The 27,839-nt window shown below is 41.5% G+C and overlaps 1 protein-coding gene across 2 annotated transcripts in view; it reads right to left on the bottom strand.

Moving 5' to 3' along the window:
- Nucleotides 1-27,839, bottom strand: part of IPO13 (importin 13) — a 215,248-nt gene that overhangs the window by 167,734 nt on the left and 19,675 nt on the right. The gene's annotated exons all lie outside the window — the stretch shown is intronic.

Here is a 27,839-nt window from a genome sequence, read left to right on the forward strand (position 1 = left end):
TGAAATTACTACCCTCAAACAAGAGATCATGGTCCCTGATTTTCCTTTTTAAAAGAATTCTAACCCTCGGTTTTATTAAATTCTACAGTTCATAACTGCTATTATACCATCAATTTCCCTTGTAAGCTACGCATATTAAACGGATATGAAACACAAAAAATTTATTTTGTGCTTCACACAGAACATACAATTTCACAAATGTGCCCAATTTACTTCTATTATCAAATTCGCTTTGTTACCATGATATGCTTTGTTGAAGAGATACCTAAGTAGCACTACCTGACAGGAAATAGTGCTGCCCATCTAGGGCTCTTGCTAATGTATAACATTAGTACTACCTGACAGGAAATAGTGCTGCCATCTAGTGCTCTTGCCAATGTATAACATTAGTACTACATGACAGGAAATAGTGCTGCCATCTAGTGCTCTTGCTAATGTATAACATTAGTACTACATGACAGGAAATAGTGCAGCCATCTAGTGCTCTTGCTAATGTATAACATTAGTACTACATGACAGGAAATAGTGCTGCCATCTAGTGCTCTTGCTAATGTATAACATTAGTACTACATGACAGGAAATAGTGATGCCATCTAGTGCTCTTGTTAATGTATAACATTAGTACTACCTGACAAGAAATAGTGCTGCCATCTAGGGCTCTTGCTAATGTATAACATTAGTACTGCATGACAGGAAATAGTGCTGCCATCTAGGGCTCTTGCTAATGTATAACATTAGTACTACCTGACAGGAAATAGTGCTGCCATCTAGTGCTCTTGCTAATGTATAACATTAGTACTACATGACAGGAAATAGTGCTGCCATCTAGTGCTCTTGCTAATGTATAACATTAGTACTACATGACAGGAAATAGTGCTGCCATCTAGTGCTCTTGCTAATGTATAACATTAGTACAACATGACAGGAAATAGTGCTGCCATCTAGTGCTCTTGCTAATGTATAACATTAGTACTACCTGACAGGAAATAGTGCTGCCATCTAGGGCTCTTGCTAATGTATAACATTAGTACTACCTGACAGGAAATAGTGCTTCCATCTAGGGCTCTTGCTAATGTATAACATTAGTACTACATGACAGGAAATAGTGCTGCCATCTAGTGCTCTTGCTAATGTATAACATTAGTACTACATGACAGGAAATAGTGCTGCCATCTAGTGCTCTTGCTAATGTATAACATTAGTACTACATGACAGGAAATAGTGCTGCCATCTAGTGTTCTTGCTAATGTATAACATTAGTACTGCATGACAGGAAATAGTGCTGCCATCTAGTGCTCTTGCTAATGTATAACATTAGTACTACATGATAGGAAATAGTGCTGCCATCTAGTGCTCTTGCTAATGTATAACATTAGTACTACATGACAGGAAATAGTGCTGTCATTTAGTGCTCTTGCTAATGTATAACATTAGTACTACATGACAGGAAATAGTGCTGCCCTCTAGTGCTCTTGTTAATGTATAACATTAGTACTACATGATAGGAAATAGTGCTGCCCTCTAGTGCTCTTGTTAATGTATAACATTAGTACTACATGACAGGAAATAGTGCTGCCCTCTAGTGCTCTTGCTAATGTATAAAATTAGTACTACATGACAGGAAATAGTGCTACCATCTAGTGCTCTTGCAAATGGATACATTCTTGCAAAACTGCTGCCATATAGTACTCCAGACACGTGCACGCTCATGAACTTACTGCCCTGTTTTACAACAAAAGATGCCAAGAGAAAAAAAAAAATGATAATGTAAGTAAATTAGAAAGTGGTTTAAAACTGCATTACTGAATCATGAGTTTTGCGTCCCTTAAAGGGACAGCCTACACCAGAATTTTTATTGTTTTAAAAGATAGATAATCCCTTTATTACCCATTTCCCAGTTTTGCATAACCAACACGGTTATATTAATATACTTTTAACCTCTGTGATTATCTTGTATCTAAGCCTCTGCAAACTGCCCCTTTATTTCAGTTCTTTTGACAGACTTGCAGTTTAGGCAATCAGTGCCTACTCCCAGATAACTTCACATGCACAAGCACAGTGTTATCTATATGAAACACGTGAACTAACACCCTCTAGTGGTGAAAAACTGTTTTCTGAAAAGAGGTGGCCTTCAAGGTCTAAGAAATTATCATATGAACCTCCTAGGTTAAGCTTTCAACTAAGAATACCAAGAGAACAAAGCAAAATTGGTGATAAAAGAAAATTGGAAAATTGTTTAAAATTACATGCTCTATCTGAATCATGAAAGTTTTTTTTTGGCCTAGACTGTCCCTTTAAGGTCTTGTCTTGGAAGGGTTATTGCTTAAACCGTGTACCATTTTAGTAGCCCTCGTCTGAGCTAGTTTAATTCTATCCTTCTGGAGATAACCAGAACTGCAACACAATATTCCAAGTGATGCCCAACTGATGACCACACCTTTTCTGCAGCTAAGGTCACTTCCAATGTAATCAGCACCTTACTGCCCCCTACTGGCCTCCCCTGGTGAACTGCAAATCATCTGAAATAATAAAACACAAGTTCTGTTCCCCTTTTATCAGCATCAGTAACATTCCCTCTTTTTTATTATAATAATGCACGTGTGGTGTTAGTTTGCATATCCCACAGTATAGCCCAGTTCTCCACTTTATTTAATTTAAAGTATCAATTCTCATTGACCTTTCATTACTGGAACATAAACATTTTGTATCACTCACAAACAAATACACCTTTCCCTAAAGGTTTACAATGACTTGTTGTACCAGCTGCAAAGTTTGCAATATATGGGAAACTGTTCCTTTATTTTATTTTTGCATATGAAATAGATTGGTCTAATTGAGACCACAACCTAATAAAATGGGCTGCGCTAACAAGGAGAGCAGGCCTCATTAGAATATCTATATATTTTCAAAGAAATCCTCCTCATCTTATCTCTCTATACACAATGAAACGTTTCTGGGGTTACCCACTTAATGTCACATTGACTTTGTGTGTGCCTAATAAAGAAATATTGAAGTATTTAATTGCAGTGGGCATTCCATTTGATGATGGCTACAAGTATGGATTAGCGGGGTCCTGAGTTTTCACATGCACGGTATGATGGACTATTGCTGTAATATGTTTGTATATACACAATGAGAACAATACAGTAGTTAAAAAAACAATGGAAAATTAACACTATTATCTCTCTGTCCCACCAAACACAGAGTGTATTTTTCTCCAACATTGGTGTGTCCGGTCCACGGCGTCATCCTTACTTGTGGGAATATCTCTTCCCCAACAGGAAATGGCAAAGAGTCCCAGCAAAGCTGGCCATATAGTCCCTCCTAGGCTCCGCCCACCCCAGTCATTCTCTTTGCCGTTGCACAGGCAACATCTCCACGGAGATGGTTAAGAGTATGTGGTGTTTAGTTGTAGTTTTTTATTCTACTATCAAGAGTTTGTTATTTTAAAATAGTGCTGGTATGTACTATTTACTCTGAAACAGAAAAAGATGAAGAATTCTGTTTGTGAGAGGAAGATGATTTTAGCAGACAGTAACTAAAATCCTTTGCTGTTTCCACATAGGACTGTTGAGATGAAGTAACTTCAGTTGGGGGAAACAGTTAGCAGACTTTTCTGCTTAAGGTATGACTAGCCATATTTCTAACAAGACTGTGTAATGCTGGAAGGCTGTCACTTCCCCTCATGGGGACCGGTAAGCCATTTTCTTAGTCTCAAGCAGAATAAAAGGGCTTAATATGGGCTATAAAACTGGTAGACACTTTTATGGGCAAAATCGATTGCTTTATTTGGGCATTTTATACATGTTTCTGCTGGTATTTCACACTTATAAACTTGGGGAACGTTTTTTAACGTCAGGCACTATGTTAGACACCTTTTCCAGTCAGGAAGGGCCTTCCCAGTTGTAGGCTGAGCCTCATTTTCGCGCCATTACTGCGCAGTTGTTTTTGAGAGCAAGACATGCAGATGCATGTGTGAGGACCTGAAAATAGTTGGAAAAGTTCCTAGAAGGCGTCATTTGGTATCGTATTCCCCTCTGGGCTTGGTAGAGTCGCAGCAAAGGCTGTAGTTATTTTAAGGGTTAAAGCTCTGAAAATTGGTGTGCAATACTTTTAATGCTTTAAGACACTGTGGTGAAATTTTGGTAAATTTTGAACAATTCCTTCATATTTTTTCACATATTCAGTAATAAAGTGTGCTCTGTTTAAAATTTAAAGAGACAGTAACGGTTTTGTTTTAAAACGGTTTTTGTGTTTTACTGACAAGTTTAAGCCTGTTTAACATGTCTGTGCCTTCAGATAAGCTATGTTCTATATGTATGAAAGTCAATGTGTCTCCCCCTTCTAAATTATGTGATAATTGTGCCAAAGCGTCCAAACAAAGTAAGGACAGTACTGTCACAGATAATGAAGTTGCCCAAGATGATTCATCAGATGAAGGGAGTAGACATGGTTCTACATCATCTCCTGTGTCTACACCAGTTTTGCCCACGCAGGAGGCCCCTAGTACTTCTAGCGCGCCAATGCTTATTACCATGCAACAATTGACGGCTGTAATGGATAACTCCATAGCAAATATTTTATCCAAAATGCCTACTTATCAGAGAAAGCGCGATTGCTCTGTTTTAAACACTGAAGGGCAGGAGGGCGCTGATGATAATTGTTCTGTCATACCCTCACACCAATCTGAAGGGGCCATGAGGGAGGTTTTGTCAGATGGGGAAATTTCAGATTCAGGAAAAATTTCCCAACAGGCTGAACCTGATGTTGTGACATTTAAATTTAAATTAGAACATCTCCGCGCACTGCTTAAGGAGGTGTTATCTACTCTGGATGATTGTGACAACCTGGTCATTCCAGAAAAATTATGCAAGATGGACAAGTTCCTAGAGGTTCCGGTGCACCCCAACGCTTTTCCTATACCCAAGCGGGTGGCGGACATAGTGAATAAGGAATGAGAGAAGCCCGGCATACCTTTTGTTCCCCCTCCTATATTTAAGAAATTATTTCCTATGGTCGACCCCAGAAAGGACTTATGGCAGACAGTCCCTAAGATCGAGGGGGCAGTTTCTACTCTAAACAAGCGCACTACTATTCCTATTGAGGATAATTGTGCTTTCAAAGATCCTATGGATAAAAAAATTGGAGGGTTTGCTTAAAAAGATTTTTGTACAGCAAGGTTACCTTCTTCAACCCATTTCGTGCATTGTTCCTGTCACTACAGCAGAATGGTTCTGGTTCGAGGAACTAGAAAAGTCGCTCAGTAGAGAGACTCCATATGAGGAGGTTATGGACAGAGTTCACTCACTTAAGTTGGCTAACTCTTTTATTTTAGATGCCGCTTTGCAAATAGCTAGATTAGCGGCGAAAAATTCAGGGTTTGCAATTGTGGCGCGCAGAGCGCTTTGGCTAAAGTCTTGGTCAGCGGATGTATCATCCAAGACAAAATTGCTTAATATCCCCTTCAAGGGTAAAACTCTCTTTGGGCCAGAATTGAAAGAGATTATCTCAGACATCACTGGAGGAAAGGGCCACGCCCTCCCACAAGATAGGCCTTTCAAAGCCAAGAATAAGTCTAATTTTCGTTCCTTTCGTAATTTCAGGAACGGACCGGGCTCTAATTCTGCATCCTCTAAGCAAGAGGGTAATACCTCACAGACCAAACCAGCCTGGAAACCGATGCAAGGCTGGAACAAGGGTAAGCAGGCCAAGAAGCCTGCCGCTGCTAACAAAACAGCATGAAGGAGTAGCCCCCGATCCGGGACCGGATCTAGTGGGGGGCAGACTCTCTCTCTTTGCTCAGGCTTGGGCAAGAGATGTTCAGGATCCCTGGATGCTAGAAATAGTTTCTCAGGGTTATCTTCTGGAATTCAAGGAACTACCCCCAAGGGGAAGGTTCCACATGTCTCACTTATCCTCAAACCAAATAAAGAGACAGGCATTCTTACATTGTGTAGAAGACCTGTTAAAGATGGGAGTGATACACCCAGTTCCAACGGCGGAACAAGGAATGGGATTTTACTCAAATCTGTTTGTAGTTCCCAAAAAAGAGGGAACTTTCAGACCAATCCTGGATTTAAAGATCCTAAACAAATTTCTCAGAGTACCATCGTTCAAGATGGAAACCATTCGAACGATTCTACCCACAATTCAGGAAGGTCAATTTATGACTACCGTGGATCTAAAGGATGCGTATCTACATATCCCTATCCACAAAGAACATCATCAGTTCCTAAGGTTCGCCTTTCTGGACAAACATTACCAGTTTGTGGCCCTCCCATTCGGGTTAGCCACTGCTCCAAGGATTTTCACAAAGGTACTCGGATCCCTTCTAGCGGTTCTAAGACCAAGGGGCATTGCAGTAGTACCGTACTTGGACGACATTCTAGTACAAGCGTCGTCTCTTTCAAAGGCAAAGGCTCTCTCAGACATCGTTCTGGCCTTTCTCAGATCTCACGGATGGAAGGTGAACATAGAAAAAGGTTCCCTGTCTCCGTCGACAAGAGTTCCCTTCTTGGGAACAATAATAGATTCCTTAGAAATGAGGATTTTCTTGACAGAAGTCAGAAAGTCAAAACTTCTAAACGCTTGTCAAGTTCTTCATTCTATTCCTCGTCCTTCCGTAGCTCAGTGCATGGAAGTAGTAGGATTGATGGTTGCAGCAATGGACATAGTTCCTTTTGCGCGAATTCATCTTAGACCATTACAACTGTGCATGCTGAAACAGTGGAATGGGGACTATACAGACTTGTCTCCAGTGATTCAAGTAGATCAGAAGACCAGAGACTCACTCCGTTGGTGGCTAACCCAGGATCACCTATCCCAGGGAATGAGCTTCCGCAGTCCAGAGTGGGTCATCGTCACGACCGACGCCAGCCTAGTGGGCTGGGGCGCGGTCTGGGAATCCCTGAAAGCTCAGGGACTGTGGTCTCGGGAAGAGTCTCTTCTCCCGATAAACATTCTGGAACTAAGAGCGATATTCAATGCTCTCAGGGCTTGGCCTCAGCTAGCAAAGGCCAGATTCATAAGATTCCAATCAGACAACATGACGACTGTTGCGTATCTCAATCATCAGGGGGGAACAAGGAGTTCCCTGGCGATGAAAGAAGTGACCAAAATAATACAATGGGCGGAGAATCACTCCTGCCACCTATCTGCGATCCACATTCCAGGTGTGGAAAACTGGGAAGCGGATTATTTGAGTCGTCAGACATTCCATCCGGGGGAGTGGGAACTCCACCCGGAGATCTTTGCACAGTTGACGCAACTATGGGGCATTCCAGATGTGGATCTGATGGCGTCTCGTCAGAACTTCAAGGTTCCTTGCTACGGGTCCAGATCCAGGGATCCCAAGGCGACTCTAGTGGATGCACTAGTAGCGCCTTGGACCTTCAACCTAGCTTATGTGTTCCCACCGTTTCCTCTCATTCCCAGGCTGGTAGCCAGGATCAAACAGGAGAGGGCCTCGGTTATCTTGATAGCTCCTGCGTGGCCACGCAGGACTTGGTATGCAGACCTGGTGAATATGTCATCGGTTCCACCATGGAAGCTACCTTTGAGACAGGACCTTCTTGTTCAGGGTCCATTTGAACATCCAAATCTGGTCTCCCTCCAGCTGACGGCTTGGAGATTGAACGCTTGATTCTATCAAAGCGTGGGTTTTCAGATTCCGTGATAGATACTCTGGTTCAAGCCAGAAAACCGGTAACTAGAAAGATTTACCATAAAATATGGAAAAGATATATCTGCTGGTGTGAATTCAAGGGATTCCCATGGGATAAGATAAAGATTCCTAGGATTCTTTCCTTTCTACAAGAAGGTTTGGATAAAGGATTATCTGCGAGTTCTCTAAAGGGACAGATTTCTGCTTTATCTGTCCTACTACACAAACGACTGGCAGTTGTGCCAGATGTTCAAGCATTTGTTCAGGCTTTGGTTAGGATCAAGCCTGTTTACAGACCTTTGACTCCTCCCTGGAGTTTAAATCTAGTTCTTTCAGTTCTTCAAGGGGTTCCGTTTGAACCTTTACATTCTATAGATATTAAGTTGTTATCTTGGAAAGTTTTGTTTTTGGTTGCTATTTCTTCTGCTAGAAGAGTTTCTGAGTTATCTGCTCTACAGTGTACTCCACCCTATCTGGTGTTCCATTCAGATAAGGTTGTTTTGCGTACTAAACCTGGTTTTCTACCAAAGGTTGTTTCCAACAAAAATATTAATCAGGAGATAGTTGTGCCTTCTTTGTGTCCGAATCCAGTTTCAAAGAAGGAACGTTTGCTACACAATTTAGATGTAGTCCGTGCTCTAAAATTCTACTTAGAAGCTACAAAAGAGTTCAGACAAACTTCTTCTCTGTTTGTCGTCTATTCTGGTAAAAGGAGGGGTCAAAAAGCAACTTCTACCTCTCTTTCCTTTTGGCTTAAAAGCATCATCCGATTGGCTTATGAGACTGCCGGACGGCAGCCTCCTGAAAGAATCACAGCTCACTCCACTAGGGCTGTAGCTTCCACATGGGCCTTCAAGAACGAGGCTTCTGTTGATCAGATATGTAAGGCAGCGACTTGGTCTTCACTGCACACTTTTGCCAAATTTTACAAATTTGATACTTTTGCTTCTTCGGAGGCTATTTTTGGGAGAAAGGTTTTGCAAGCCGTGGTGCCTTCCGTTTAGGTAACCTGATTTGCTCCCTCCCTTCATCCGTGTCCTAAAGCTTTGGTATTGGTTCCCACAAGTAAGGATGACGCCGTGGACCGGACACACCAATGTTGGAGAAAACAGAATTTATGCTTACCTGATAAATTACTTTCTCCAACGGTGTGTCCGGTCCACGGCCCGCCCTGGTTTTTTAATCAGGTCTGATGAATTATTTTCTCTAACTACAGTCACCACGACACCCTATAGTTTCTCCTATTTTTTCCTCCTGTCCGTCGGTCGAATGACTGGGGTGGGCGGAGCCTAGGAGGGACTATATGGCCAGCTTTGCTGGGACTCTTTGCCATTTCCTGTTGGGGAAGAGATATTCCCACAAGTAAGGCTGACGCTGTGGACCGGACACACCGTTGGAGAAAGTAATTTATCAGGTAAGCATAAATTCTGTTTCTTCTATATATTCTTGTTTACATAGCTTTTCTATAACCTGCACTTAAATATTGAAATATTCAGTATAGGTGGGGATACAACAGGCAGTTATTTCAAATTACAAAATAAATAGGCTATTTCAAATGATAAAATAAAGGTAAAGTTACTATTGGTAAACAATTTAATACACTCCAGTAGGTAAAATGAAACACTGTGAACACATTAAAGGAGAGAAAAACAAATCAATGTACAATGTCCCATGAAGCCCATTGCAAACTTTGAATACACTCAGTTTATGAAAAGACTCTTCTGGTATTACTTAAAGGGGCATTAAACTGAAAATGTTGTCCCCTATAAAATATTTCACTACACATAATTTAAATAAACGATATAATGCACTTTCATGATCTATTTTGCATGATTCTCTGTAACTCTGAAAGTTGCACTGTTTCCCCTCCCCCAGGGAGGCTGAAGTACATTCTGTTGAATACAGGCCCTGACCCTCCTAAATGCTGCACATCGATTGGTTGATATGTGCAGGAGCTTGTTTATATCTGTCCCTAATTGGCCAACATTTAAGAGTCTTTGCAAAGGGTGTATCTCAGGCAAGTTCTCTAACAAAACAATAGTTGTAAATGCTCAAAAAAAAAAATGTATTTTGTATGTGAATCTTTCACAATGTAGCAAATGATTTCTGGGGCATAAATTAACAATGTACTTTAAGGTCCCTTCAAAGGGACTTGAAACCCAATGGTTTTTTCTTTCAGGATTCAGATTCCAATTTACTACTAATATCTAATTTGCTTAGTTCTCTTGGTATCCTTTGTTGAAACGCATACCTAGGTAGGTTCTGGAGCTGGGAACTAGCTGCCGATTGGTGGCTGCTCATATATCTCTCTTATCATTGGCTCGACAATGTGTTCAGCCATTTCCCAGTAGCGCATAGCTGCCCCTTTAATAAAGGATACCAAGAGAATTAAGCAAAAAAATTGATAACAGAAGTAAATTGGAAAATAATTTTAAAAAGTTCTGTCTGAATCATGAAAGAAAACATTTGAGTTTATTGTCCCTTTAAGCTGGCATTGTAACCACCTAACTATTAATTAGTTTGCTGTCAAATGCTTTAGTGAAATCTATAAAAAGGTTACATCTACCAATTCACCCTTTCAACAGCTTTACAAGCAACTGCTCCAGTATCCTCCAGTCTGCACGTCTTGTCTCATTTAACTTCTTTCTCATAATTAGAGAGATTTGTTTTATTTCTGTATACACAATGACCAATAGATAGAAAGATCAACTGAGAATTAAAGTGAAGGTCAATTTAGATGAATTGGTGCCCGGTTTTTAATAATACTATTATTAAAGGGACAGTCTAGGCCAAAATAAACTTTCATGATTCAGATAGAGCATGTAATTTTAAACAATTTTCCAATTTACTTTTATCACCAATTTTGCTTTGTTCTCTTGGTATTCTTAGTTGAAAGCTTAACCTAGGAGGTTCATATGCTAATTTCTTAGACCTTGAAGCCCACCTCTTTCAGATTGCATTTTAACAGTTTTTCACCACTAGAGGGTGTTAGTTCACGTATTTCATATAGATAACACTGTGCTCGTGCACGAGAAGTTATCTGTGAGCAGGCACCGATTGGCTAGACTGCAAGTCTGTCAAATGAACTGAAAAAAGGGGCAGTTTGCAGAGGCTTAGATACAAGATAATCACAGAGGTTAAAAACAGAATTTATGTTTACCTGATAAATTACTTTCTCCAACGGTGTGTCCGGTCCACGGCGTCATCCTTACTTGTGGGATATTCTCTTCCCCAACAGGAAATGGCAAAGAGCCCAGCAAAGCTGGTCACATGATCCCTCCTAGGCTCCGCCTACCCCAGTCATTCGACCGACGTTAAGGAGGAATATTTGCATAGGAGAAACCATATGATACCGTGGTGACTGTAGTTAAAGAAAATAAATTATCAGACCTGATTAAAAAACCAGGGCGGGCCGTGGACCGGACACACCGTTGGAGAAAGTAATTTATCAGGTAAACATAAATTCTGTTTTCTCCAACATAGGTGTGTCCGGTCCACGGCGTCATCCTTACTTATGGGAACCAATACCAAAGCTTTAGGACACGGATGAAGGGAGGGAGCAAATCAGGTCACCTAAATGGAAGGCACCACGGCTTACAAAACCTTTCTCCCAAAAATAGCCTCAGAAGAAGCAAAAGTATCAAACTTGTAAAATTTGGTAAAAGTGTGCAGTGAAGACCAAGTCGCTGCCCTACATATCTGATCAACAGAAGCCTCGTTCTTGAAGGCCCATGTGGAAGCCACAGCCCTAGTGGAATGAGCTGTGATTCTTTCAGGAGGCTGCCGTCCGGCAGTCACATAAGCCAATCTGATGATGCTTTTAATCCAAAAAGAGAGAGAGGTAGAAGTTGCTTTTTGACCTCTCCTTTTACCAGAATAAACAACAAACAAGGAAGATGTTTGTCTAAAATCCTTTGTAGCATCTAAATAGAATTTTAGAGCGCGAACAACATCCAAATTGTGCAACAAACGTTCCTTCTTCGAAACTGGTTTCGGACACAAAGAAGGCACGACTATCTCCTGGTTAATGTTTTTGTTAGAAACAACTTTTGGAAGAAAACCAGGTTTAGTACGTAAAACCACCTTATCTGCATGGAACACCAGATAAGGAGGAGAACACTGCAGAGCAGATAATTCTGAAACTCTTCTAGCAGAAGAAATTGCAACCAAAAACAAAACTTTCCAAGATAATAACTTAATATCAACGGAATGTAAGGGTTCAAACGGAACCCCCTGAAGAACTGAAAGAACTAAGTTGAGACTCCAAGGAGGAGTCAAAGGTTTGTAAACAGGCTTGATTCTAACCAGGGCTTGAACATCTGGCACAGCTGCCAGCTTTTTGTGAAGTAACACAGACAAGGCAGAAATCTGTCCCTTCAAGGAACTTGCAGATAATCCTTTCTCCAATCCTTCTTGAAGAAAGGATAGAATCTTAGGAATCTTTACCTTGTCCCAAGGGAATCCTTTAGATTCACACCAACAGATATATTTTTTCCATATTTTGTGGTAAATTTTTCTAGTTACAGGCTTTCTGGCCTGAACAAGAGTATCAATAACAGAATCTGAGAACCCTCGTTTTGATAAGATCAAGCGTTCAATCTCCAAGCAGTCAGCTGGAGTGAGACCAGATTCGGATGTTCGAACGGACCTTGAACAAGAAGGTCTCGTCTCAAAGGTAGCTTCCATGGTGGAGCCGATGACATATTCACCAGATCTGCATACCAAGTCCTGCGTGGCCACGCAGGAGCTATCAAGATCACTGACGCCCTCTCCTGATTGATCCTGGCTACCAGCCTGGGGATGAGAAGAAACGGCGGGAATACATAAGCTAGTTTGAAGGTCCAAGGTGCTACTAGTGCATCTACTAGAGTCGCCTTGGGATCCCTGGATCTGGACCCGTAGCAAGGAACCTTGAAGTTCTGACGAGAGGCCATCAGATCCATGTCTGGAATGCCCCACAGTTGAGTGATTTGGGCAAAGATTTCCGGATGGAGTTCCCACTCCCCCGGATGTAATGTCTGACGACTCAGAAAATCCGCTTCCCAATTTTCCACTCCTGGGATGTGGATTGCAGACAGGTGGCAGGAGTGAGTCTCCGCCCATTGAATGATTTTGGTCACTTCTTCCATCGCCAGGGAACTCCTTGTTCCCCCCTGATGGTTGATGTACGCAACAGTCGTCATGTTGTCTGATTGAAACCGTATGAACTTGGCCTTTGCTAGCTGAGGCCAAGCCTTGAGAGCATTGAATATCGCTCTCAGTTCCAGAATATTTATCGGTAGAAGAGATTCTTCCCGAGACCAAAGACCCTGAGCTTTCAGGGGTCCCCAGACCGCGCCCCAGCCCATCAGACTGGCGTCGGTCGTGACAATGACCCACTCTGGTCTGCGGAAGGTCATCCCTTGTGACAGGTTGTCCAGGGACAGCCACCAACGGAGTGAGTCTCTGGTCCTCTGATTTACTTGTATCTTCGGAGACAAGTCTGTATAGTCCCCATTCCACTGACTGAGCATGCACAGTTGTAATGGTCTTAGATGAATGCGCGCAAAAGGAACTATGTCCATTGCCGCTACCATCAAACCTATTACTTCCATGCACTGCGCTATGGAAGGAAGAGGAACGGAATGAAGTGTTTGACAAGAGTTTAGAAGTTTTGTTTTTCTGGCCTCTGTCAGAAAAATCCTCATTTCTAAGGAGTCTATTATTGTTCCCAAGAAGGGAACCCTTGTCGACGGAGATAGAGAACTCTTTTCCACGTTCACTTTCCATCCATGAGATCTGAGAAAGGCCAGGACTATGTCCGTGTGAGCCTTTGCTTGAGGAAGGGATGACGCTTGAATCAGAATGTCGTCCAAGTAAGGAACTACTGCAATGCCCCTTGGTCTTAGTACCGCTAGAAGGGACCCTAGTACCTTTGTGAAAATCCTTGGAGCAGTGGCTAATCCGAAAGGAAGCGCCACGAACTGGTAATGCTTGTCCAGGAATGCGAACCTTAGGAACCGATAATGTTCCTTGTGGATAGGAATATGTAGATACGCATCCTTTAAATCCACCGTGGTCATGAATTGACCTTCCTGGATGGAAGGAAGAATTGTTCGAATAGTTTCCATCTTGAACGATGGAACCTTGAGAAACTTGTTTAAGATCTTGAGATCTAAGATTGGTCTGAACGTTCCCTCTTTTTTGGGAACTATGAACAGATTGGAGTAGAACCCCATCCCTTGTTCTCCTAATGGAACAGGATGAATCACTCCCATTTTTAACAGGTCTTCTACACAATGTAAGAATGCCTGTCTCTTTATGTGGTCTGAAGACAATTGAGACCTGTGGAACCTCCCCCTTGGGGGAAGCCCCTTGAATTCCAGAAGATAACCTTGGGAGACTATTTCTAGTGCCCAAGGATCCAGAACATCTCTTGCCCAAGCCTGAGCGAAGAGAGAGAGTCTGCCCCCCACCAGATCCGGTCCCGGATCGGGGGCCAACATTTCATGCTGTCTTGGTAGCAGTGGCAGGTTTTTTGGCCTGCTTTCCCTTGTTCCAGTCTTGCATTGGTCTCCAGGCTGGCTTGGCTTGAGAAGTATTACCCTCTTGCTTAGAGGACGTAGCACTTGGGGCTGGTCCGTTTCTACGAAAGGGACGAAAAACAGAATTTATGTTTACCTGATAAATTTCTTTCTCCAACGGTGTGTCCGGTCCACGGCGTCATCCTTACTTGTGGGATATTCTCTTCCCCAACAGGAAATGGCAAAGAGCCCAGCAAAGCTGGTCACATGATCCCTCCTAGGCTCCGCCTACCCCAGTCATTCGACCGACGTTAAGGAGGAATATTTGCATAGGAGAAACCATATGGTACCGTGGTGACTGTAGTTAAAGAAAATAAATTATCAGACCTGATTAAAAAACCAGGGCGGGCCGTGGACCGGACACACCGTTGGAGAAAGAAATTTATCAGGTAAACATAAATTCTGTTTTCTCCAACATAGGTGTGTCCGGTCCACGGCGTCATCCTTACTTGTGGGAACCAATACCAAAGCTTTAGGACACGGATGAAGGGAGGGAGCAAATCAGGTCACCTAAATGGAAGGCACCACGGCTTGCAAAACCTTTCTCCCAAAAATAGCCTCAGAAGAAGCAAAAGTATCAAACTTGTAAAATTTGGTAAAAGTGTGCAGTGAAGACCAAGTCGCTGCCCTACATATCTGATCAACAGAAGCCTCGTTCTTGAAGGCCCATGTGGAAGCCACAGCCCTAGTGGAATGAGCTGTGATTCTTTCGGGAGGCTGCCGTCCGGCAGTCTCGTAAGCCAATCTGATGATGCTTTTAATCCAAAAAGAGAGAGAGGTAGAAGTTGCTTTTTGACCTCTCCTTTTACCTGAATAAACAACAAACAAGGAAGATGTTTGTCTAAAATCCTTTGTAGCATCTAAATAGAATTTTAGAGCGCGAACAACATCCAAATTGTGCAACAAACGTTCCTTCTTTGAAACTGGTTTCGGACACAGAGAAGGTACGATAATCTCCTGGTTAATGTTTTTGTTAGAAACAACTTTTGGAAGAAAACCAGGTTTAGTACGTAAAACCACCTTATCTGAATGGAACACCAGATAAGGAGGAGAACACTGCAGAGCAGATAATTCTGAGACTCTTCTAGCAGAAGAAATTGCAACTAAAAACAAAACTTTCCAAGATAATAACTTAATATCAACGGAATGTAAGGGTTCAAACGGAACCCCCTGAAGAACTGAAAGAACTAAATTGAGACTCCAAGGAGGAGTCAAAGGTTTGTAAACAGGCTTGATTCTAACCAGAGCCTGAACAAAGGCTTGAACATCTGGCACAGTTGCCAGCTTTTTGTGAAGTAACACCGACAAGGCAGAAATCTGTCCCTTCAGGGAACTTGCAGATAATCCTTTTTCCAATCCTTCTTGAAGGAAGGATAGAATCCTAGGAATCTTAACCCTGTCCCAAGGGAATCCTTTAGATTCACACCAATAGATATATTTTTTCCAAATTTTGTGGTAAATCTTTCTAGTTACAGGCTTTCTGGCCTGAACAAGAGTATCGATAACAGAATCTGAGAATCCTCGCTTCGATAAAATCAAGCGTTCAATCTCCAAGCAGTCAGCTGGAGTGAAACCAGATTCGGATGTTCGAACGGACCCTGAACAAGAAGGTCTCGTCTCAAAGGTAGCTTCCAAGGTGGAGCCGATGACATATTCACCAGATCTGCATACCAAGTCCTGCGTGGCCACGCAGGAGCTATCAAGATCACCGACGCCCTCTCCTGATTGATCCTGGCTACCAGCCTGGGGATGAGAGGAAATGGCGGGAACACATAAGCTAGTTTGAAGGTCCAAGGTGCTACTAGTGCATCCACTAGAGCCGCCTTGGGATCCCTGGATCTGGCCCCGTAGCAAGGAACTTTGAAGTTCTGACGAGAGGCCATCAGATCCATGTCTGGAATGCCCCACAGGTGAGTGACTTGGGCAAAGATTTCCGGATGGAGTTCCCACTCCCCCGGATGCAATGTCTGACGACTCAGAAAATCCGCTTCCCAATTTTCCACTCCTGGGATGTGGATAGCAGACAGGTGGCAGGAGTGAGACTCCGCCCATAGAATGATTTTGGTCACTTCTTCCATCGCTAGGGAACTCCTTGTTCCCCCCTGATGGTTGATGTACGCAACAGTTGTCATGTTGTCTGATTGAAACCGTATGAACTTGGTCCTCGCTAGCTGAGGCCAGGCCTTGAGAGCATTGAATATCGCTCTCAGTTCCAGAATATTTATCGGTAGAAGAGATTCTTCCCGAGACCAAAGACCCTGAGCTTTCAGGGATCCCCAGACCGTGCCCCAGCCCATCAGACTGGCGTCGGTCGTGACAATGACCCACTCTGGTCTGCGGAATGTCATCCCTTGTGACAGGTTGTCCAGGGACAGCCACCAACGGAGTGAGTCTCTGGTCCTCTGATTTACTTGTATCTTCGGAGACAAGTCTGTATAGTCCCCATTCCACTGACTGAGCATGCACAGTTGTAATGGTCTTAGATGAATGCGCGCAAAAGGAACTATGTCCATTGCCGCTACCATCAACCCGATCACTTCCATGCACTGAGCTATGGAAGGAAGAGGAACGGAATGAAGTATCCGACAAGAGTCTAGAAGTTTTGTTTTTCTGACCTCTGTCAGAAAAATCCTCATTTCTAAGGAGTCTATAATTGTTCCCAAGAAGGGAACCCTTGTTGACGGGGATAGAGAACTCTTTTCCACGTTCACTTTCCATCCGTGAGATCTGAGAAAGGCCAGGACGATGTCCGTGTGAGCCTTTGCTTGAGGAAGGGACGACGCTTGAATCAGAATGTCGTCCAAGTAAGGTACTACCGCAACGCCCCTTGGTCGTAGCACAGCTAGAAGGGACCCTAGTACCTTTGTGAAAATCCTTGGAGCAGTGGCTAATCCGAAAGGAAGCGCCACGAACTGGTAATGTTTGTCCAGGAATGCGAACCTTAGGAACCGATGATGTTCCTTGTGGATAGGAATATGTAGATACGCATCCTTTAAATCCACCGTGGTCATGAATTGACCTTCCTGGATGGAAGGAAGAATAGTTCGAATGGTTTCCATCTTGAACGATGGAACCTTGAGAAACTTGTTTAAGATCTTGAGATCTAAGATTGGTCTGAACGTTCCTTCTTTTTTGGGAACTATGAACAGATTGGAGTAGAACCCCATCCCTTGTTCTCTTAATGGAACTGGATGAATCACTCCCATTTTTAACAGGTCTTCTACACAATGTAAGAACGCCTGTCTTTTTATGTGGTCTGAAGACAACTGAGACCTGTGGAACCTCCCCCTTGGGGGAAGTCCCTTGAATTCCAGAAGATAACCTTGGGAGACTATTTCTAGCGCCCAAGGATCCAGAGCATCTCTTGCCCAAGCCTGAGCGAAGAGAGAGAGTCTGCCCCCCACCAGATCCGGTCCCGGATCGGGGGCCAACATTTCATGCTGTCTTGGTAGCAGTGGCAGGTTTCTTGGCCTGCTTTCCCTTGTTCCAGCCTTGCATTGGTCTCCAAGCTGGCTTGGCTTGAGAAGTATTACCCTCTTGCTTAGAGGACGTAGCACTTTGGGCTGGTCCGTTTTTACGAAAGGGACGAAAATTAGGTCTATTTTTTGCCTTGAAAGGCCGATCCTGAGGAAGGGCGTGGCCCTTACCCCCAGTGATATCAGAGATAATCTCTTTCAAGTCAGGGCCAAACAGCGTTTTCCCCTTGAAAGGAATGTTAAGTAGCTTGTTCTTGGAAGACGCATCAGCCGACCAAGATTTCAACCAAAGCGCTCTGCGCGCCACAATAGCAAACCCAGAATTCTTAGCCGCTAACCTAGCCAATTGCAAAGTGGCGTCTAGGGTGAAAGAATTAGCCAATTTGAGAGCATTGATCCTGTCCATAATCTCCTCATAAGGAGGAGAATCACTATCGAGCGTCTTTATCAGCTCATCGAACCAGAAACATGCGGCTGTAGCGACAGGGACAATGCATGAAATTGGTTGTAGAAGGTAACCCTGCTGAACAAACATCTTTTTAAGCAAACCTTCTAATTTTTTATCCATAGGATCTTTGAAAGCACAACTATCCTCTATGGGTATAGTGGTGAGTTTGTTTAAAGTGGAAACCGCTCCCTCGACCTTGGGGACTGTCTGCCATAAGTCCTTTCTGGGGTCGACCATAGGAAACAATTTTTTAAATATGGGGGGAGGGACGAAAGGAATACCGGGCCTTTCCCATTCTTTATTAACAATGTCCGCCACCCGCTTGGGTATAGGAAAAGCTTCTGGGAGCCCCGGCACCTCTAGGAACTTGTCCATTTTACATAGTTTCTCTGGGATGACCAACTTTTCACAATCATCCAGAGTGGATAATACCTCCTTAAGCAGAATGCGGAGATGTTCCAACTTAAATTTAAATGCAATCACATCAGGTTCAGCCTGTTGAGAAATGTTCCCTGAATCAGTAATTTCTCCCTCAGACAAAACCTCCCTGGCCCCATCAGACTGGGTTAGGGGCCCTTCAGAGATATTAATATCAGCGTCGTCATGCTCTTCAGTATCTAAAACAGAGCAGCCACGCTTACGCTGACAAGGGTTCATTTTGGCTAAAATGTTTTTGACAGAATTATCCATTACAGCCGTTAATTGTTGCATAGTAAGGAGTATTGGCGCGCTAGATGTACTAGGGGCCTCCTGAGTGGGCAAGACTCGTGTAGACGAAGGAGGGAATGATGCAGTACCATGCTTACTCCCCTCACTTGAGGAATCATCTTGGGCATCATTGTCATTATCACATAAATCACATTTATTTAAATGAATAGGAATTCTGGCTTCCCCACATTCAGAACACAGTCTATCTGGTAGTTCAGACATGTTAAACAGGCATAAACTTGATAACAAAGTACAAAAACGTTTTAAAATAAAACCGTTACTGTCACTTTAAATTTTAAACTGAACACACTTTATTACTGCAATTGCGAAAAAACATGAAGGAATTGTTCAAAATTCACCAAATTTTCACCACAGTGTCTTAAAGCCTTAAAAGTATTGCACACCAAATTTGGAAGCTTTAACCCTTAAAATAACGGAACCGGAGCCGTTTTAAACTTTAACCCCTTTACAGTCCCTGGTATCTGCTTTGCTGAGACCCAACCAAGCCCAAAGGGGAATACGATACCAAAGGACGCCTTCAGAAAGTCTTTTCTAAGTATCAGAGCTCCTCTCACATGCGACTGCATGCCATGCCTCTCAAAAACAAGTGCGCCACACCGGCGCGAAAATGAGGCTCTGCTTAAGCTTTGGGAAAGCCCCTAAGGAATAAGGTGTCTAATACAGTGCCTGCCGATATTATTATATCAAAAATACCCAGATAAAATGATTCCTCAAGGCTAAATATGTGTTAATAATGAATCGATTTAGCCCAGAAACAGTCTACAGTCTTAAAAAGCCCTTGTGAAGCCCTTATTTATGATCGTAATAAACATGGCTTACCGGATCCCATAGGGAAAATGACAGCTTCCAGCATTACATCGTCTTGTTAGAATGTGTCATACCTCAAGCAGCAAGAGACTGCACACTGTTCCCCCAACTGAAGTTAATTGCTCTCAACAGTCCTGTGTGGAACAGCCATGGATTTTAGTTACGGTTGCTAAAATCATTTTCCTCATACAAACAGAAATCTTCATCTCTTTTCTGTTTCTGAGTAAATAGTACATACCAGCACTATTTCAAAATAACAAACTCTTGATTGAATAATAAAAACTACAGTTAAACACTAAAAAACTCTAAGCCATCTCCGTGGAGATGTTGCCTGTACAACGGCAAAGAGAATGACTGGGGTAGGCGGAGCCTAGGAGGGATCATGTGACCAGCTTTGCTGGGCTCTTTGCCATTTCCTGTTGGGGAAGAGAATATCCCACAAGTAAGGATGACGCCGTGGACCGGACACACCTATGTTGGAGAAATTAGGTTTATTTTTGGCCTTGAAAGACCTATCCTGAGGAAGGGCGTGGCCCTTACCCCCAGTGATATCAGAGATAATCTCTTTCAAGTCAGGGCCAAACAGCGTTTTCCCCTTGAAAGGAATGTTAAGTAGTTTGTTCTTGGAAGACGCATCCGCTGACCAAGATTTCAACCAAAGCGCTCTGCGCGCCACAATAGCAAACCCAGAATTTTTCGCCGCTAACCTAGCCAATTGCAAAGTGGCGTCTAGGGTGAAAGAATTAGCCAATTTGAGAGCACGGATTCTGTCCATAATCTCCTCATAAGGAGGAGAATCACTATCGATCGCCTTTACTAGCTCATCGAACCAGAAACATGCGGCTGTAGTGACAGGGACAATGCATGAAATTGGTTGTAGAAGGTAACCTTGCTGAACAAACATCTTTTTAAGCAAACCTTCTAATTTTTTATCCATAGGATCTTTGAAAGCACAACTATCTTCTATGGGTATAGTGGTGCGTTTGTTTAAAGTAGAAACCGCTCCCTCGACCTTGGGGACTGTCTGCCATAAGTCCTTTCTGGGGTCGACCATAGGAAACAATTTTATAAATATGGGGGGAGGGACGAAAGGTATACCGGGCCTTTCCCATTCTTTATTTACAATGTCCGCCACCCGCTTGGGTATAGGAAAAGCTTCTGGGAGCCCCGGGACCTCTAGGAACTTGTCCATTTTACATAGTTTCTCTGGGATGATCAAATTCTCACAATCATCCAGAGTGGATAATACCTCCTTAAGCAGAGCGCGGAGATGTTCCAACTTAAATTTAAATGTAATCACATCGGGTTCAGCTTGTTGAGAAATTTTCCCTGAATCTGAAATTTCTCCCTCAGACAAAACCTCCCTGGCCCCCTCAGACTGGTGTAGGGGCATTTCAGAACCATTATCATCAGCGTCCTCATGCTCTTCAGTATCTAAAACAGAGCAGTCGCGCTTACGCTGATAAGTGGGCATTTTGGCTAAAATGTTTTTGATAGAATTATCCATTACAGCCGTTAATTGTTGCATAGTAAGGAGTATTGGCGCGCTAGATGTACTAGGGGCCTCCTGAGTGGGCAAGACTGGTGTAGACGAAGGAGGGAATGATGCAGTACCATGCTTACTCCCCTCACTTGAGGAATCATCTTGGGCATCATTTTCAGTATCACATAAATCACATCTATTTAAATGAGAAGGAACCTTGGCTTCCCCACATTCAGAACACAGTCTATCTGGTAGTTCAGACATGTTAAACAGGCATAAACTTGATAACAAAGTACAAAAAACGTTTTGAAATAAAACCGTTACTGTCACTTTAAATTTTAAACTGAACACACTTTATTACTGCAATTGCGAAAAAGTATGAAGGAATTGTTCAAAATTCACCAAAATTTCACCACAGTGTCTTAAAGCCTTAAAAGTATTGCACACCAAATTTGGAAGCTTTAACCCTTAAAATAACGGAACCAGAGCCGTTTTTATCTTTAACCCCTTTACAGTCCCTGGTATCTGCTTTGCTGAGACCCAACCAAGCCCAAAGGGGAATACGATACCAAATGACGCCTTCAGAAAGTCTTTTCTATGTATCAGAGCTCCTCACACATGCGACTGCATGTCATGCTTCTCAAAAACAAGTGCGCAATACCGGCGCGAAAATGAGGCTCTGCCTATGATTAGGGAAAGCCCCTAGAGAATAAGGTGTCTAAAACAGTGCCTGCCGATATTATTTTACAAAAATACCCAGATTAAATGATTCCTCAAGGCTAAATATGTGTATATATGAATCGATTTAGCCCAGAAAATGTCTACAGTCTTAATAAGCCCTTGTGAAGCCCTTATTTACTGTCTGAATAAAAATGGCTTACCGGATCCCATAGGGAAAATGACAGCTTCCAGCATTACATCGTCTTGTTAGAATGTGTCATACCTCAAGCAGCAAAAGACTGCTCACTGTTCCCCCAACTGAAGTTAATTCCTCTCAACAGTCCTGTGTGGAACAGCCATGGATTTTAGTAACGGTTGCTAAAATCATTTTCCTCTTACAAACAGAAATCTTCATCTCTTTTCTGTTTCAGAGTAAATAGTACATACCAGCACTATTTTAAAATAACAAACTCTTGATTGAATAATAAAAACTACAGTTAAACACTAAAAAACTCTAAGCCATCTCCGTGGAGATGTTGCCTGTACAACGGCAAAGAGAATGACTGGGGTAGGCGGAGCCTAGGAGGGATCATGTGACCAGCTTTGCTGGGCTCTTTGCCATTTCCTGTTGGGGAAGAGAATATCCCACAAGTAAGGATGACGCCGTGGACCGGACACACCTATGTTGGAGAAAGTATATTATTATAACTGTGTTGGTTATGCAAAACTGGGAAATGAGTAATAAAGGGATTATCTATCTTTTAAAACAATAACAATTCTTGTGTAGACTGTCCCTTTAACGGTTTACATAGCTCTTTATAGACAATACTGCAGTATTCATATTTTCAGTATGGGTTGTAGTTTTAAAAGGTAACAGCATCCTTTTCAAACGACAAAATCAAGGTAAAGGAGCTGTCTGACAACAATTTAATACACCCCAGCAAGTAAATTGGACCACAGGGAACAAATTAAAAAGGGATACAACATATACAGTACACCGCCCCTTTAAGTTATTCTCCTTCATATATCTGATAGAAAAAAATGAGTGTAATCTCCCTTTAACAAGCTACAACACCATTTTTCATCACACCTATATCAAATGAATTTTGTAAAAATGTGTAAATACTCATCAGATGATTTTTGTTGATAATACTGTGGGATATTGAGAGAGCGCCGACTAGGTACAAGGAGCTCATTTTACTACTAGAGGACTAATTTCATTTTTGATTGACAATACATCTAGTCTGGTGGTTTTATTGTTTGTAACTGCTGTTTTGTCCTAGGGTTTGCACTATGTGGTGAGTAATATTACATGACAGTGCAGTGAGTGGTCCTTGTCTCAGAAGAGCTAGATGTGAACATTTTGTTAATCTCGTCACCAACTGGTTACAACAATAAAACAGCATCTTTTTGATTTGTATATATGTAGATTGTGTTCCTTCATTTGACTAGTTCTGATCATTTATGGAGTTTATGTTTACTTACAGGAATTTAATGACACGCTCCCAATAAATTAATTAATATTTATAGCAGAGTTTCTCAACCAGTGTGATTATGGAACTCTGCTGTGCCAACACATTTTGATAGTAAAAAATCTTTGTCCAAATTATAGAGCACAAAAACTTTCAACGGCTAATATGTAATCCGTTTGCTCCCCAGCGCTTATAGTTTAAAAAGGGACAGTAAGCACCTTGAGATTTTTATATAAAAGGTTTAGTTTAAAATAATGAAACAACTTTGCAATATATTTGTATTACTTATTATAGAAGTTTTTAATTATTAGACGATGAAATGCACCATGAAGACTTTGCAAGACTAACCCTGTTACATATCTGTCCCTAATTGGATTTATAGTGATGGCAAATCCTGGCGTTTGTGAAACATTAGGATTTACCAGTGGAACAAATAAAGGGGACTTTCACTCATAAAGTATAAATACTTCATGCTGAAAGTTACTTAATTTGTCTCAAGCGTTCGCCCGTGCTAAGCGCCTCAGGCAGCCCTCGGCAGAACACTATTTTGCTCTGAGTTGACGTTTCCACCTCTTAGCCAAAAGCCGTGCGGGCCAGCTGGCACCAAGTCGGATAGCTAGCAGGCTATTGGCTAAGAGGTGGAAACGTCACCTCACAGCAAAATAGTGTTGTGCTGTGGGCTGCCTGAGGTGCTCAGCGCAGCGAACACTTTAGAAAAATAAAGTTACATCATACAAGCAAACAAAATTCTTACTGTGTTCACCATGAGGAACCACTGGAGAAAGGATCACTGGAAACTAAGCAGTAGGAGCAGTCAGTGCATACTTCTTCACTGACCCAAAGTCTGGGGTCCCTATGACTCAAATAAATGCTACATAATGTACAACAGACGCATGCACAGACAGCAGCGTGAGTTTCCTATAGAACTCTCAAATTTGTCCCATTTGTCTATAAAAATATAGCAATAGAATTTAAATATAGCTATTATGGTGTAGTGTAAACTGTAAAGCAGTATACCATTATGGTGTAGTGTAAACTGTAAAGCAGTATACCATTATGGTGTAGTGTAAACTGTAAAGCAGTATACCATTATGGTGTAGTGTAAACTGTAAAGCAGTATACCATTATGGTGTAGTGTAAACTGTAAAGCAGTATACCATTATGGTGTAGTGTAAACTGTAAAGCAGTATACCATTATGGTGAAGTGTAAACTGTAAAGCAGTATACCATTATGGTGAAGTGTAAACTGTAAAGCAGTATACCATTATGGTGAAGTGTAAACTGTAAAGCAGTATACCATTATGTTTAGCTGAGAATGCAAGTGAGCCGCAACAACTATTTGCGTTGCCAAGTATGCCACAGACTGAAAAGGTCTTAGAACCACAGATCTCTAGTCTAATAACTAGGGATCGGCGAATGTGGTGAAAGTGTAATTTGCTTGGTAGAACAAATAGTCCTCCGGAAATTTGTTTTGGACAATCTCATGTTGATAAGAATGAAAATCCATTAAAATTCTGTAATCGAAATGTTATTTCCGGTTTTCTAAAGTTACTTTAGTTTTCAAATATTCATAATTAGATTGAATATCCACATTCAAAATTTCAAATGCAGCATTTGCTTTAACAAATACTATTCAGAAGTTCAATAGTCCATGTGGTAGGGAATTTAGTAAATTGATACATAATAGATACAAATATATTGATTCAAATTTTTCTATTTTGAATACGGCATAATTAAAATATTACAGTTAAAGAGAGCATTAAAAATACTATTATAAATATATTGATTTTTATTTTATTTTTTAATACTACATAATTGGAATAGATTACATTTAAAGGGACAGTCTAGTTAAAATTAAACTTTCATGATTTAGGTAGGGCATACAATTTTAAATAACAATCAAATTTACTTTTATCATCAAATTTGCTTTGCTCTCTTGGTATTATTTGTGGAAAGCTAAACCTAGGTAGGCTCAAACGGATTTCTAAACTGTTAAGAACCGCCTCTTATTCCACTGCACTTTGACAGTTTTTCACAGTTAGACACTGTTAGTTCATGTGTGTCATACAGATATCATTGTGCTCATTCCCGTAGCGTTATTTAAGAGTCAGCCCTGATTGGCTAAATTGCATGTCTGTCAAAAGCACTGAGATAAGAGGGCAGTCTGCAGCATTTTAGAGACAAGGTAAACAAAGAGGTAAAAGTATATTAATATAACAGTGTTGGTTGTGCAAAACTGGGGAATGGGTAATAAAGGGATGATCTATCTTTTGAGACAATAACAATTCTGGAGCAGACTGTCCCTTTAAAGAAAGCATTAAAAATACTATTGCATTAAACGAATGTTAGAATGTTGCACAAAAATTTAAAAAAATGTGTTAAAATTAGTTTCATTTTTCAAATGTTGTTAAACATTCGCCCATCCTTACTGATAACCCAACTTTATTATCTTATAATTCAGTCAGCATAGTAAATCTATCTGTAAATCTTTATTATTTAAAGAAATGAGCAGAGGTTAGCATTTTATGATTTCTCCATCTATTTGGCTAACAAAGGACATCTGATTTAAAGGGACAGTGAAGTAAAAAATAAATAATAATAATAATAATAATAATAAGTTTGTGATTCATACAGAGCTTGTAATTGTAATCAACTTTCCAATTTACTATTATATTTGCTTTGTTCTCTTTTTATCCTTTGTTGTAGATAGAAGCGTGCACAGTCTGTGGTGGCAGCAGCATGTTTGCAACAATGTTTAACGCCACTATAAACATTGTTGCAAACACTGCTGCCAAGTGGCTAAAGATGCATACACACTCCTGAATTTACCTAGATTAGTCTTAAACAAAGAATACCAAGAAAACTAAAATAAAGTGATAAGAGAAGTAAATTTGAAAGGTGCTTAAATTTTCATGTTCCATCCAATCTGTTTAAGTTTAATTTTGACTTTCCTGTTAACTGTGACTAATTTGTCAGCTAGTGCTTTAAAGGGACACAGAAGTCGAAAACTAAATTTATGCTTTCCTGATAAATTTCTTTCTTTCCGGGCATGGAGAGTCCACAACGTAACTTAAAAAATTGCATTCTCTTTCTAAACCATGAAAGAAAAAATGTGGGTTTCATGTCCCTTTAAGTGTAACTTCCCTTACCCATAATGCCCAGTCATTCAGCCGAAGGAAAATGGAAAAAGAAGAAACACAAAAAGGTATAGAGGTGCCTGAGGTTTACTCAAAAAAACTGCAGAATTAGAATTTAAAAAGAGGGCGGGGTCATGGACTTTCCATGCCCGGAAAGAAAGAAATGTATCAAGTAAGCATACATTTTGTTTTCTTTCCTATGGCATGGAGAGTCCATAACATAATTCCAATTACTAGTGGGAACCAATACCCAATTTAGAGGACACAGAATGAAAAGGGAGGGAGAACAAGGCAGGAGGACCTAAACCAAAGGCACTACAGCTTGAAGAACCTTTCTCCCAAAAGAGGCCTCAGCAAAAGTAACAAATTTGTAGAATTTGGAAAAAGTATGCAAAGAGGACCATGTTGCCGCCTTGCAAATCTGTTCCACAGAAGCTCCATTTTTGAAAGCCCAAGATGAGGAGACAGTCCTAGTGGAATGAGCCGTAATTCTCTCAGGAGGCTGCTGTCCAGCTGTCTCATAAGCAAAACAAATCATACTTCTTAACCAGATGGAAAGGATAGTAGAAGTGGCCTTCTGACACTTACGCTTTCCAGAGAAAACAAACAAACAGGGCAGAAGATTGTTAAAAATCTTTTGTAGCTTGTAGGTAAAATTTCAGAGCACGCACAACATCCAGGTTATGCAAAAGACGTTTCTTATGAGGAGGATTAGGACAAAAAGGAGGAACAACAATTTCCTGATTAATGTTTGTATCTGACATCACCTTAGGGAAAAACCCCAAATTTAGTACGAAGGAGCGCCTTATCTGCATGAAAAATAAGGTACAGGGAATCACACTGCAGAGCTGAAAGCTCAGAAACTCTTTGCGAGCGGAACAAGTAGCAAGTAGAAACAGAACCTTCCAAGAGAACAATTTTATATCAACAACATGCATCGGCTCAAACTGAGCCTGCTGCAAAACCATAAGAACAAGATTAAGGCTCCAAGGAGGAGCAACAGGTTTAAATACAGGCCTGATTCTGACTAGGGCCTGAACAAAAGCTTGCACATCTGGTAAATCTGCCAGATGTTTGTGAAAAAGGACAGTGCAGAAATCTGACCCTTCAGAGTACTGACTGACAAACCTTTCTCCAGGCCATCCTGAAGAAAAGATAAAATTTGGGGAATCCTCACCCGACTCCAGGAGAAACCCTTAGCTTTGCACCAAAAAAGGTATTTATGCCATACCTTATGGTAAATCCTGCGAGTAACAGGTTACGAGCCTGAAGCATAGTATCAATGACCGCTTCAGAAAAACCACGTCTAGACAGGACTAGGCAGGAGCTATTAAAATCACAGACGCTCTCTCCTGCTTGATACGAGCAATGACTCGTGAAAGGAGAGCAAACGGAGGAAAC

This window comes from Bombina bombina, chromosome 10 (genome assembly GCF_027579735.1).
Source record: "Bombina bombina isolate aBomBom1 chromosome 10, aBomBom1.pri, whole genome shotgun sequence".
NCBI lineage: Eukaryota > Metazoa > Chordata > Amphibia > Anura > Bombinatoridae > Bombina > Bombina bombina.